The sequence below is a fragment of the Rhinopithecus roxellana genome, chromosome 5 (assembly GCF_007565055.1).
Source record: "Rhinopithecus roxellana isolate Shanxi Qingling chromosome 5, ASM756505v1, whole genome shotgun sequence".
In the NCBI taxonomy this organism is placed as follows: domain Eukaryota; kingdom Metazoa; phylum Chordata; class Mammalia; order Primates; family Cercopithecidae; genus Rhinopithecus; species Rhinopithecus roxellana.
In genome coordinates, this window is record NC_044553.1 from 69063304 (window position 1) to 69075338 (window position 12035).

Here is a 12035-nt window from a genome sequence, read left to right on the forward strand (position 1 = left end):
GTGGCTAGATATATATTAGCTATCATCATCTAAAGTTAAAAACCTAAACGCATTCAGTCAATAAATATTGAGAGTTTATAGTATACCGGACATCGTTTTAGGCTCTAGATATAAAGCAATGAATAAAACAGAAAAAAAAATTTAAAGATCTTTGCCTTTAGGAAGCTATTAAGTCCTCAGAGACTGAGAGAGAACATTACATGGGGCAAGAAAATAAAACAGGCATGATAAGGTAGGAGAATAAGTGACTGAAAAAGAACATAGGATATATAGTATCCATTCACATCAGCAAAGTCTCATGCATGGCATGTCACATCTTAGGCAAAAAATGGGATTCACAGATTACATGGTATAGAATCACTTCATTATTCTCAGAATTTATATAAACCCCTAAACCTAGGCAAAAGTAACAATAATTTCTCATATAATTTATTTACACGTCCTATCTACTTCCAAAGGGGATGTACAGTGGAATATAACCAGAAAATTCATTTTGAAAAGAAAAAGATAACTCATATATGTGTACTTTGGAACTAGAAAAGACTCTAGAAAAATTCTAGTAGTAACTTAAATAGCCTTGTGAAAAGTAAATCTTTTCAGACTAGTTTCATTTCTGTGTGACTTGATGGTCAAGAAAGCATTGTGATGTTAATTTATTTCAGAATCATGTCAGGGGAATGTGTTAAGAGAAACAGCCTGGCTGATCTAACCGAGACACACATTCATTGATTTCACAGCCAATATTCCTTTGGGTGTGGTTTCGAAGTTTTGGAAAATAAGAAAAAACTTTAAAGAGAGGTTGGAAACATCAAGAAGTAAAGTAAGGGCCCGTGGGCAATGATATCCTGTGGTGGAGGGATGGACAGCCTGGGCATGGAATGGCTTCTCGCTCCCTGGAGGGGTACACTTTTCACCTAATCCCAAATGTCTTTCCTAGGCTTGTTCTCTCTCAAATAATTAGCTTCCCTGAATGCCCAGCAAGGACCATTGTAACTACTTGGTGCTTTCTTTGCTCTTATTTGCATCCACATGGTATCCTCTCTGAGAAGTACTCTGGCTGAGCTCATATGCATAGCAAGACAAAGTAGAACATAATGAGGCTATACATGATAGGTGCATACTAATTTCTGATGTTACTTTAAGAAGATTTCAGAACAGCATTTTGCTTCAGTTTTTGTTATGGGAAAATCCATTTTTGTTGTTGCTACGAGTGAATCCAATTTTTCTACATTAATTAGTAAAATTCTCTCTCTCCTTGTAAATTCTACAAGGGCAAGAATTTTTGTTATATCCCCAGCACTTAGAGCAGTGCCTAAAATGACACACCAGATGTTCAATAAATACTTTTTGCATAAATGAAGAAAATAGACATAGAACCCACAAAGTAAACGATGTTAAATTATCATAAGAGTTGAGGAACCGAGACCCAAAGAGTTTATTGGATGTACCTTGGGCCACAAACTGGAAGGCATCCCTGGTCTGTGTGACTCTGAATTCTACCTTCTCTTTGTAATGCCGAACAAAACCATACCAATACTCTCCAGCTTCACCTTAGATCTAAAGGAACAGAATGCCTACATGGGCTATGGTGCTGCGTTGAGGTTTAGTTTGTTTGTGCTGTCTTTTCACAGAATTGAGAGATTTTTTAAAAAATAGAGATCCCTATATTCTGCAGTGCATGCGTCTAGCTCTCCTCTTTTCCCATACATGCCACTCACCTGCATGCAGATAAAATACAGGTGCCATGGAAGATGAACAGCATCTGAGCACCAAAGCAACACAACAGGTGTTTCTAGGAGTCCCTGGACTATATCAACACTGCTAACTAAACACATAGGAAAAGAAACAATGAAACTCTGCGAAGGCAAGGGTTTCTGTTTGTTTTGATCACTGAGAACTACCAAGCACATAGTATATCATCTAAAAAAATAGAGCTGAAATACTAAGGAAAACATGGTTTTCACTCACTGCCATACCTGAAATAGCCAGTTTGAATATTCATTGATTTCATTTTCCATACTTTGAAATGATTTGCCATGCATTGGTGAACATCAGAGAAAGGGTAATGAAAACAACTCATGGAAAGGTGTAAGATATCTCCTTCTGCTGTTCTGATAAGTAATTTTGAAGCACCCACACATTTTATTATATTCTATTTTGATATACTAAATATGACCAGTAGGAATTTTGCTTGATTTATAACTAATATTTTCTTAAGTGCTCTTAGTTTTGTTGCTTCTGTATCCAAAGTTTGATTCAATCCTGCTGCATGAGTTTTATTCCTGAGGGCCACTTTCTGAAAGCAGAATATCTAATTCTGGAACACAATCCCATGGAGGTTAACTGTCCTACAAGCTCAGCACACCAAGGGGAGCCTCACATGGAAAGTGCTTATGCCGAAGGCAGGAATTCATGAGACATAGCAAACATTTATAAATATTTAAATAGAAACCACTGCCATGTCCAGCCTTAAGCCTTTGCTTGATCAAAATTCTATCACATAGCAGGGGGTTGCTTTTTCTAGCTGTGATAACCAGAACAATTTTCCCATGCTACCAAGTTAAAGAGAAGAGAGCTTAAAAATATATATATATATATATATATATATATATATATATATATATATATGAGGTAATGTGACCAAGAGGTAGCCCCTGGGTGGGGAAAGGAAGTGTTGTGGACTTCAGTCTGATCTGGAATCCATGAGATTTCAACAAAGGCTTTTACCTCTTTCCTGGAAATAAGTGTGATTGTTGGAAAAGAGGAAGAACAGGCTGAGCCCCACCAGCAGAACAACAGAGCTCTCCCTCCTTGCTTAGTTTCTTCAAGGATCAAGACCAGTTTTACCGTGTGATAAATGAATGCAGACCTTTCTACCGAGGTAATAAAGAGGTCATTACTTCATAAAGTATGATGATTTACAAAGTATGGTAATGTCCTAACAAAACCTAAGCAATGTTTCACTCTCATTAGAGTGCTTTGAATGTGAATAAAGAACATGTGAAGACTGATACATTATTTAATCAGTCACAAAGACCACAGTTCAGATGTCGAGTTCACATCTTTTAATTTGATGTCTACAATTATTTGTTCGTAAGACCACAGGTGATTTACTGAAAAGAGCTATGCTTGTTGAAAACTACTTTGTTTAGAAATATGCCCTGTGCTCCCATTTCAAATATTGCATCAGTGAAAAAGAAAGAAAACATTTCATTGAAAATTCCCTTGTGTTTTCTGTTCCATCGATACCATGATTTATTTTCTTCATGAAGAACAAGGAGTCACCAAAATTTCAAAAATATTTTCCATGATACCAGGGCTAATTTTTCCGAGGCGTTTATCTTGAATAAGCCAAACAACTTCCAAATGCATTTTTATGTCATTTGGGAGTATTTTTCTCTGCTTTTCATTATTACATCTTTTCAATTTTTGCCAACCCGATTGTGAAATGATAAAAGAAAAATGTAGCTACTGCGAAATCAATTAATGACTGCCATTATTAGTCAAGCAGGTAGGATTTGGATTAGTTGAGGTTATAGAATACCTTCTAGTATTGTGTTAATCATAGGTGAACAAGGCACTTGTATTTAGAACAAACATTCTAGGAGGGAAATAATATTATTAATCTATTTATTGTAAGTTTTTGATAATTCTAACTCTATCTGATACTTCTTCCCCCATTCTCCTCCCACTGTCTGGAGGTGACTGATAATGTTGTCTACCAACCGTTTTCAAGATCTTTAAATAATAAAATTGTAACATTGTGCTTTTGTGTTTGAGCAGAAGTGCTTCTGTGATTAGTGATGTTTTGGTAGTATGGAAAAATAACAGCCCTGTAACTAGTCCTGTCTTACTGTAATCTATCTGAGGTTATATAGTCAGAGAATTATAGATAATCCACAATATTTAAATGATATCTTCTCCCTAATTTGTACTGATCAAGAGGAAAGTTGTATCCAATTCCATGTTTGCTTGAAGAATGCACCTATGTAGAGGTACAGAGCAATTTTTCATGTGTCTGACTTCCTGCTTGGGGTCAATGGTAGATTTATTTTTAGCTCAAATGACTTGGAAGTTATATGTAAAAAAAAGTGTTATTTCATATACACATCAGCTCGTTGATGTGCACATATGAGTTAGGAACAATTTGTATTTTGACTTGTCTTGCTTTGCCTTTTCTATATGCTAAATAATGCAAGAAGAAAGAGCTAAACTGTAGCCCTGAGTGTATCTAAACTTCAACTCATTCCAAATTTTAGAAATTTTATTCAATTATTTTCTCAAAATTCTTATGACAAAGCAAATGGCCCTAGACAGTTCTGCTGATGATGGGAAGACAGCAAAGTAAAGAGAAGAAAACAGATATAAAAGGATTTGTTCACATCACTCAGGAAAGGTTATCTTTCCTATTCCTCACTCTCTCAATATCCTTCTAGAAGTGGTGCCTAAAATAACAAGATGATAAGCCAGGCCCAACAATGAGCCCAGTGAGTTCTTAGGAAATAAGACCTCTTGGGCAATGGACTCCAATAGGAAGAGTCAGAGACAGTCCCATTGGACTGAAGGCTGCCTCTTCCTATCAGCTCTGACTGCTACTCACATCATGGTCACTGCCACCCTCCTTTGAGAAAATATTTTGTTAATTTTCAATTTGTTTTGCTGACTACTAAAGGAATACCCCAAAAGGTTAAAAAGGATGTGAATAGATAATTAACTAATTAACAAGGAAAGAAATCCAAGTGGCTGCAGAATTTTTGAAAAGCCGCTGAAGTCTGGTTTTAAACTGGTAAGAACAGATCCTAACCCAAAGGCTGAGAAGCAATTAGGGTCTGGGTTTAAAATGACCAGATAACATTAGACATTTTTTCTCATCTCCCAGAAATCACCCAAATGCAACAGAAGTTACAAGACCCAGATGTACTTACTCCAGTTTTGATTAAACTAACAGACTTTTGAAACTCAGAACCACAAAATAGAAGGAAAGGCTGCCCAAAGTTATAATAGGCAACAGGGAAGTGGGAAAGATATGAAACATTCATGTAGCTGCCCATCTCAGAGAAAGCAGAGCACAATTCTCCTTCCAATGGCACAGCCCAAGGAGAAGAACAACTCGTGACACAGTGGGAAAGCAGTGTATGAGTTGGTTCACTGTGCCTCCCTGGATTTTTTTTTTTTTTTGGAAGGAAATCTAAAAAATATGACAGTGTGACAAAACAGGGATTTATAAAGAAAAGTCATTTTGGAGGAAGCAGTCTGTGAGACCATGAGAGAAGAAGAACTTACTGCATTATGGGTAATTCTGCAGGGCAGTTCTCAGCTCACTGAGAGAACTAATGGCTAAAAATATTCAATACAGCCACGGCCACATGCCTATATAAACCTGAATTAAATAGCCCACTAAGAGTTCACCTCATTTATATGTGAGTAATCATCAAAAGGAAACTATCATATGACATCAGAATTTTTCAGAAGTGGGAATAGGATGAGAAATAAGAAAAAACATATTTCACCAAAGAAGATATATAGATAGAAAATAGCATATAAAAAGATGCTGAATACCATGTGCTATTGGGTAATTACAACGTGAAACAACAATGAAGGATTATTGTACACAGAATGGCCAAAATTCAAAACGCTTACAACACCAAATGCTGGTGAAGATGTGGAGGACTGGGAACCTCATTGACTGCTAGTAGACATGCAAAATGCCACAGACACTTTGGAAGACAGTTGGACAGTTTACTAGAAAACTAAACAGTGTTACCATACGATCCAGGAATTGCAGTCCTTGATATTTACCCAAATGAGTTGAAAATGTATGTTCATAAGAAAATTTGTTCACAGGAGTTCATAGCAGTTTTATTCATTATTGCTAAAACTTGGAAGCAACCAAGATATTCTTCAGTAGGTGAATGGATAAATAAACTGTTGTATATCCAGGCAATTAAATACTATTCAGCACTAAAAAGAAATAAGAAGTGACATCAGTAAGATGGTGGGCTATGAAGCTACAGACTCTCTTTTCCCCACAGAGAAACTGAGTTAACAAAAATATACGAACCAGAATACCTCTGTGAGAACTGCAGAGACCAGTTAAGATGCTACAACACCCAGCCATTGTAAAAGCAATACAGGATTCCAGTGAAAAGAACAGAAAAATCTTCAGCATTTGTGCCCCTTCCTCTGTGCAGTGTAGTAGAGAGCTACTGGGAGAAAACTTCCCATATCAGGATTCCTCCCTCAGGACACGTGTAAAAGGTGAATCATGCATCCAACTTTATGGCTCATCTGGGGGTGCTTGAGGGACTAGTTTCTGTCTTGCCTAATCCAGAGCATTGATGGGATCAGTGCCAGAGTTTGAAAGCAGATGAAAAGAGATGAGCCCACATTGGAGCTGCAGTTCCACAGTCATCAGAAGGAGCAAAAGATCAGAAAAGGTTTGAGAAGTCCTAGAACCTCCAGCAGGGCTGATTGGTGAAGGTCTTCCCCTTTACAAAGTCAGCATACAAAACATGTGAGTGGTGGTGGTTTTTCCAAATGCCTAAATCCCAGCAAAAAATATTATAAGGTATAGTGGACAGATGTTTGTGTTTCCTCCAAAAGCTGTATGTTAAAATTGAAGCCTCAATGTGATGGTATTTAGAGATTGGGTCACTGAGAGGTAACTAGGTCATAAAGGTGAAGCCATCATGAGTAGGATACCCTTATAAGAAGAAGTCAGAGAACAAATTTGCCTTCTGCTGGTCATGTGAGGTTATATGGCTGTCTGCAACTTGGAAGAAGGACCTTGCCAGAGTCTGATCATGCTGTCACCATGATATTGAACTTCCAGCCTCCAGAACTGTGAGAAATATGTTTATGTTCTTGATAAGTAACCCAATTTATGATATTTTGTTATAGCAGCCTGAAATAAAACACAAGGCATCTAAAGAAGCAAAAAACACATGGCCCACTCAATGGAACAAAATAAAACTCAAGAAACCAACCTCAAAAAACATATACATATATCACCTGCCTGATAAAGAATTTAAAATAACTATCATAAAAAATACTCAGTGGGCTCAAAGAGAACACTGTCAGAAAACTAAGCAAAGTCAGGAAAACAATGCCTGAACAAAATAAGAGTATCAACAGAGATAGAAATTATAAAGAACCAAATAGAGATTCTGTAACTGAAAAATACAATAACTAAACTAGAAAGTTTACTGGAATGGCTCAATAGCAGACTTGATAAGGCAGATGAAAAAATCAGCAAACATGAAAATAGGTCATTTGAAATCATTGAGTCAGAGGAGCAAACAGAAAAAAGAATGGAGAAAAGTGAAGATCGCTTACCAGACTGTTGAGACACTATTAAGAGTATCAACATACACGTTATGGAAAACTCTGAAGGAGAAGAGAGAAAGAGGAAGAGAGCCTAATTCAACAAATAATGTTTGAAAACTTTCCATATCTGAGGAAAGAAACGTCGACATACAGACTCAAGAAGCTTATAAACTACAGCTAGGATAAATCCAAAGAGAACCACACTGAGAAACATTATAAGCAAACTATGCAAGGTCAAAGACAAAGAAAAAGTCTTGTTTTTGAAAAGCAGAAAGAGAAAAGTGATTTGTCTCACGTAAAGGGGTTTCCATTTACTTATTAGTGGATTCCTCAGCAGAAACTTTGTAGAATGGAAGAGAATGGGGTGATATATTCAAAGTATTGAAGGAAACAAAAACCTGTCAACCAATGGTATTGTATCTAGCAAAACTATCTTTTAACATGTAAAAAATTAATACTTTCTCAGATAAAATGTGAGAGTTCTTTACTACTAGGCCTGCTCTATAGAAAATGCTAAATAGAATCCTTCAAGTTCAAATGAAAGGATAGTAGATATCTACATGCAGCCATAAAAAAATAAGATTCTCTGGCAAAGGTAAATACATAGAAAAATATAGCAACCTGTACTGTTGTCATTTTTGGTACACAGAATTTAAATACAAAAAAACCTATAAATCCATGTTAATGCGTCTATATTTAAAGATGTAATTTGTGACATCAATGACATAAAATGGGAGATTAGAATTGTAAAGAAGTGGAGTTTTAATATGTGATTGAAGTTGTTATTTTAAATAGAATGCTATAACTTTAAGATATTTTATATTTTTTCAATGGTAGTCACAAAGAAAATAACTATAGAGTATACACAAATGGAAATAGAAAGGGAATCAAAGGATATCACTAAACAGTCAACAAAACATGAAGGAAAGGAGTAAGAGAAAAGGAGGGACAAGAAAGCTACAACATAAAAAGAAAACAATAAACAAAATGACCATAAATCCTTATGGGTAATTACTTTAAATGTCAATGGATGAAATTTCCCAATCAAAAAACATAGGTCAGTTGAATGATTTTTTTTTAAAGGATCAAACTATGTACTGTCAAAAAGAGACCCATTTTAGATCTGAGGACATACATAGGTTGAAAGTTTAAGAATGGAAAAAGATGTTCTATGCAAATGATAACCAAAAGAGAGCAGGAGTGGCTATACTAACTCAGACAAAATAGACTTTAAATCAAAACGTGGTGCAAGAGACAAATAAGGGTATTATATAATGTTTAAAAAGGTCAATTTACCAAGAAAATATAATAGTTATAAATATTTATGCTCCAAACCTCAAAGCTCTGAAATATATGAATGAAACTTTGACAGAATTGAAGGGAGAAATGGACTGAAGCACAATCGTACTAAGAGATTTCAGTACTCCACTTTCAGTAGTGGCCACAACAACCCCAATGAAGATTAATAAGGAAATAAAGGACTTGAAAAACTCTACAGACTAACTAAACCTAACAACATTACAGAACAGTCCACCCAACAGCAGAAGAATATACATTTTCTCAAATGCACGTGGAACATTCCATCAAGCTATAAAAAGACATGGAATAATATTAAATGCATATTAGTAAGTGAAATAAACCAATCTGAAAAGTCTATATACTATATAGTTTCCACTATATGAAATTCTAAATAAGGCAAAACTATAGAGACAGTAAAAATATTAATGGTTGCCAGTGGTTAGATGGGAGTGATGAACAGGCAAAGCACAGAGAAATTTTAGGACACTGGAACTATTCTATATAATAGTATAATATGATACAGAACACAGCACACATGTCATTATGCTTGTCAAAACCCATAGAATGTAAAACACCCAAGAGTGAACTCATGAAATGTGTAATACCAAGAATGTAAATTATGGACTTTGGGTGATAATGATGTGCCATTGTAGGTACATCAGTTGTAAAAAGTGCAGCATGATAATGTGGAATGCTGATAGTGGAGGAGGTCATGTGTATGTGGGGGCAGGGAAATATGGGAACTCTGTACTTTTTGCTCAATTTATCTGTGAATCTAAAACTGCTCTAAAAATTAAAGTCTATAAAAAAGGATGTATTCCTATATAACAAAAGGACGTTCAAGGAATTTTGGTTAATATAAAATAAATTGTAGACCAATATGCTCAGTATTATGTTTTTGTAAAATTATATAAATGTATATCTATGTGTATATAATGTATGTGTATATATACACACACATAAATAGTCTGCAAATACAAACTATAATTTTTTTCTAGTAAGCAGAGATCAGGGGAACAAGTGGGGAGATGTCTTTTATTTCATACATTTCTTTTTTTTAATTTTTATTATACTTTAAGTTCTAGGGTACATGTGCACAAGTGCAGGTTTGTTACATATGTATACTTGTGCCATGTTGGTGTGATGCTTCCATCAACTCGTCAGCACCCATCAACTTGTCATTTACATCAGGTATAACTCCCAATGCAATTCCTCCCCCTCCCCCTTCCCCATAATAGGCCCCGGAGTGTGATGTTCCCCTTCCCGAGTCCAAGTGATCTCATTGTTCAGTTCCCACCTATGAGTGAGAATATGCGGTGTTTGATTTTCTGTTCTTGCGATAGTTTGCTGAGAATGATGGTTTCCAGCTGCATCCATGTCCCTACAAAGGACACAAACTCATCCTTTTTTATGGCTGCGTAGTATTCCATGGTGTATATATGCCACAGTTTCTTAATCCAGTCTGTCACTGATGGACATTTGGGTTGATTCCAAGTCTTTGCTATTGTGAATAGTGCTGCAATAAACATACGTGTGCATGTGTCTTTATAGCAGCATGATTTATAATCCTTTGGGTATATACCCAGTAATGGGATGGCTGGGTCATATGGTACTTCTAGTTCTAGATCCTTGAGGAATCGCCATACTGTTTTCCATAATGGTTGAACTAGTTTACAGTCCCACCAACAGTGTAAAACTGTTCCTATTTCTCCACATTCTCTCCAGCACCTGTTGTTTCCTGACTTTTGAATGATTGCCATTCTAACTGGTATGAGATGGTATCTCATTGTGGTTTTGATTTGCATTTCTCTGATGGCCAGTGATGAGCATTTTTTCACGTGTCTGTTGGCTGTATGAATGTCTTCTTTTGAGAAATGTCTGTTCATATCCTTTGTCCACTTTTTGATGGGGTTGTTTGTTTTTTTCTTGTAAATTTGTTTGAGTTCTTTGCAGGTTCTGGATATTAGCCCTTTGTCAGATGAGTAGATTGCAAAAATGTTCTCCCATTCTGTAGGTTGCCTGTTCACTCTGATGGTAGTTTCTTTTGCTGTGCAGAAGCTCTTTAGTTTAATTAGATCCCATTTGTCAATTTTGGCTTTTGTTGCTGTTGCTTTTGGTGTTTTAGACATGAAGTCCTTGCCCATGGCTATGTCTTGAATGGTATTGCCTAGGTTTTCTTCTAGGGTTTTTATGGTATTAGGTCTAACATTTAAGTCTCTAATCCATCTTGAATTAATCTTCATATAAGGAGTAAGGAAAGGATCCAGTTTCAGCTTTCTACTTATGGCTAGCCAATTTTCCCAGCACCATTTATTAAATAGGGAATCCTTTCCCCATTTCTTGTTTCTCTCAGGTTTGTCAAAGATCAGATGGCTGTAGATGTGTGGTATTATTTCTGAGGGCTCTGTTCTGTTCCATTGGTCTATATCTCTGTTTTGGTACCAGTACCAGGCTGTTTTGGTTACTGTAGCCTTGTAGTATAGTTTGAAGTCAGGTAGCGTGATGCCTCCAGCTTTGTTCTTTTGACTTAGGATTGTCTTGGCAATGCAGGCTTTTTTTGGTTCCATATGAACTTTAAAGCAGTTTTTTCCAATTCTGTGAAGAAACTCATTGGTAGCTTGATGGGGATGGCATTGAATCTATAAATTACCTTGGGCAGTATGGCCATTTTCATGATATTGATTCTTCCTATCCATGAGCATGGTATGTTCTTCCATTTGTTTGTGTCCTCTTTGATTTCACTGAGCAGTGGTTTGTAGTTCTCCTTGAAGAGGTCCTTGACGTCCCTTGTAAGTTGGATTCCTAGGTATTTTATTCTCTTTGAAGCAATTGTGAATGGAAGTTCATTCATAATTTGGCTCTCTGTTTGTCTGTTACCAGTGTATAAGAATGCTTGTGATTTTTGCACATTAATCGTATCCTGAGACTTTCCTGAAGTTGCTTATCAGCTTAAGGAGATTTTGGGCTGAGAAAATGGGGTTTTCTAAATATACAATCATGTCATCTGCAAACAGGGACAATTTGACTTCTTCTTTTCCTAACTGAATACCCTTTATTTCTTTCTCTTGCCTGATTGTCCTAGACAGAACTTCCAACCGTATGTTGAGTAGGAGTGGTGAGAGAGGGCATCCCTGTCTTGTGCCAGTTTTCAAAGGGAATGCTTCCAGTTTTTGCCCATTCAGTATGATATTGGTTGTGGGTTTGTCATAAATGGCTCTTATTATTTTGAGATACGTTCCATCAATACCTAGTTTATTGAGAGTTTTTAGAATGAAGAGCTGTTGAATTTTGTCAAAGGCTTTTTCTGCATCTATTGAAATAATCATGTGGTTTTTGTCTTTGGTTCTGTTTATATGCTGGATTATGTTTATTGATTTGTGTATGTTGAACCAGCCTTGCATCCCAGGGAT

At 36.2% G+C, this 12035-nt stretch overlaps 1 protein-coding gene across 4 annotated transcripts in view; it reads left to right on the forward strand.

Annotated features, from left to right (window-relative positions):
* LOC115897719 (chromobox protein homolog 3-like) overlaps positions 1-12035 on the forward strand; it is a 685812-nt gene that overhangs the window by 252174 nt on the left and 421603 nt on the right. The window lies entirely within an intron of this gene.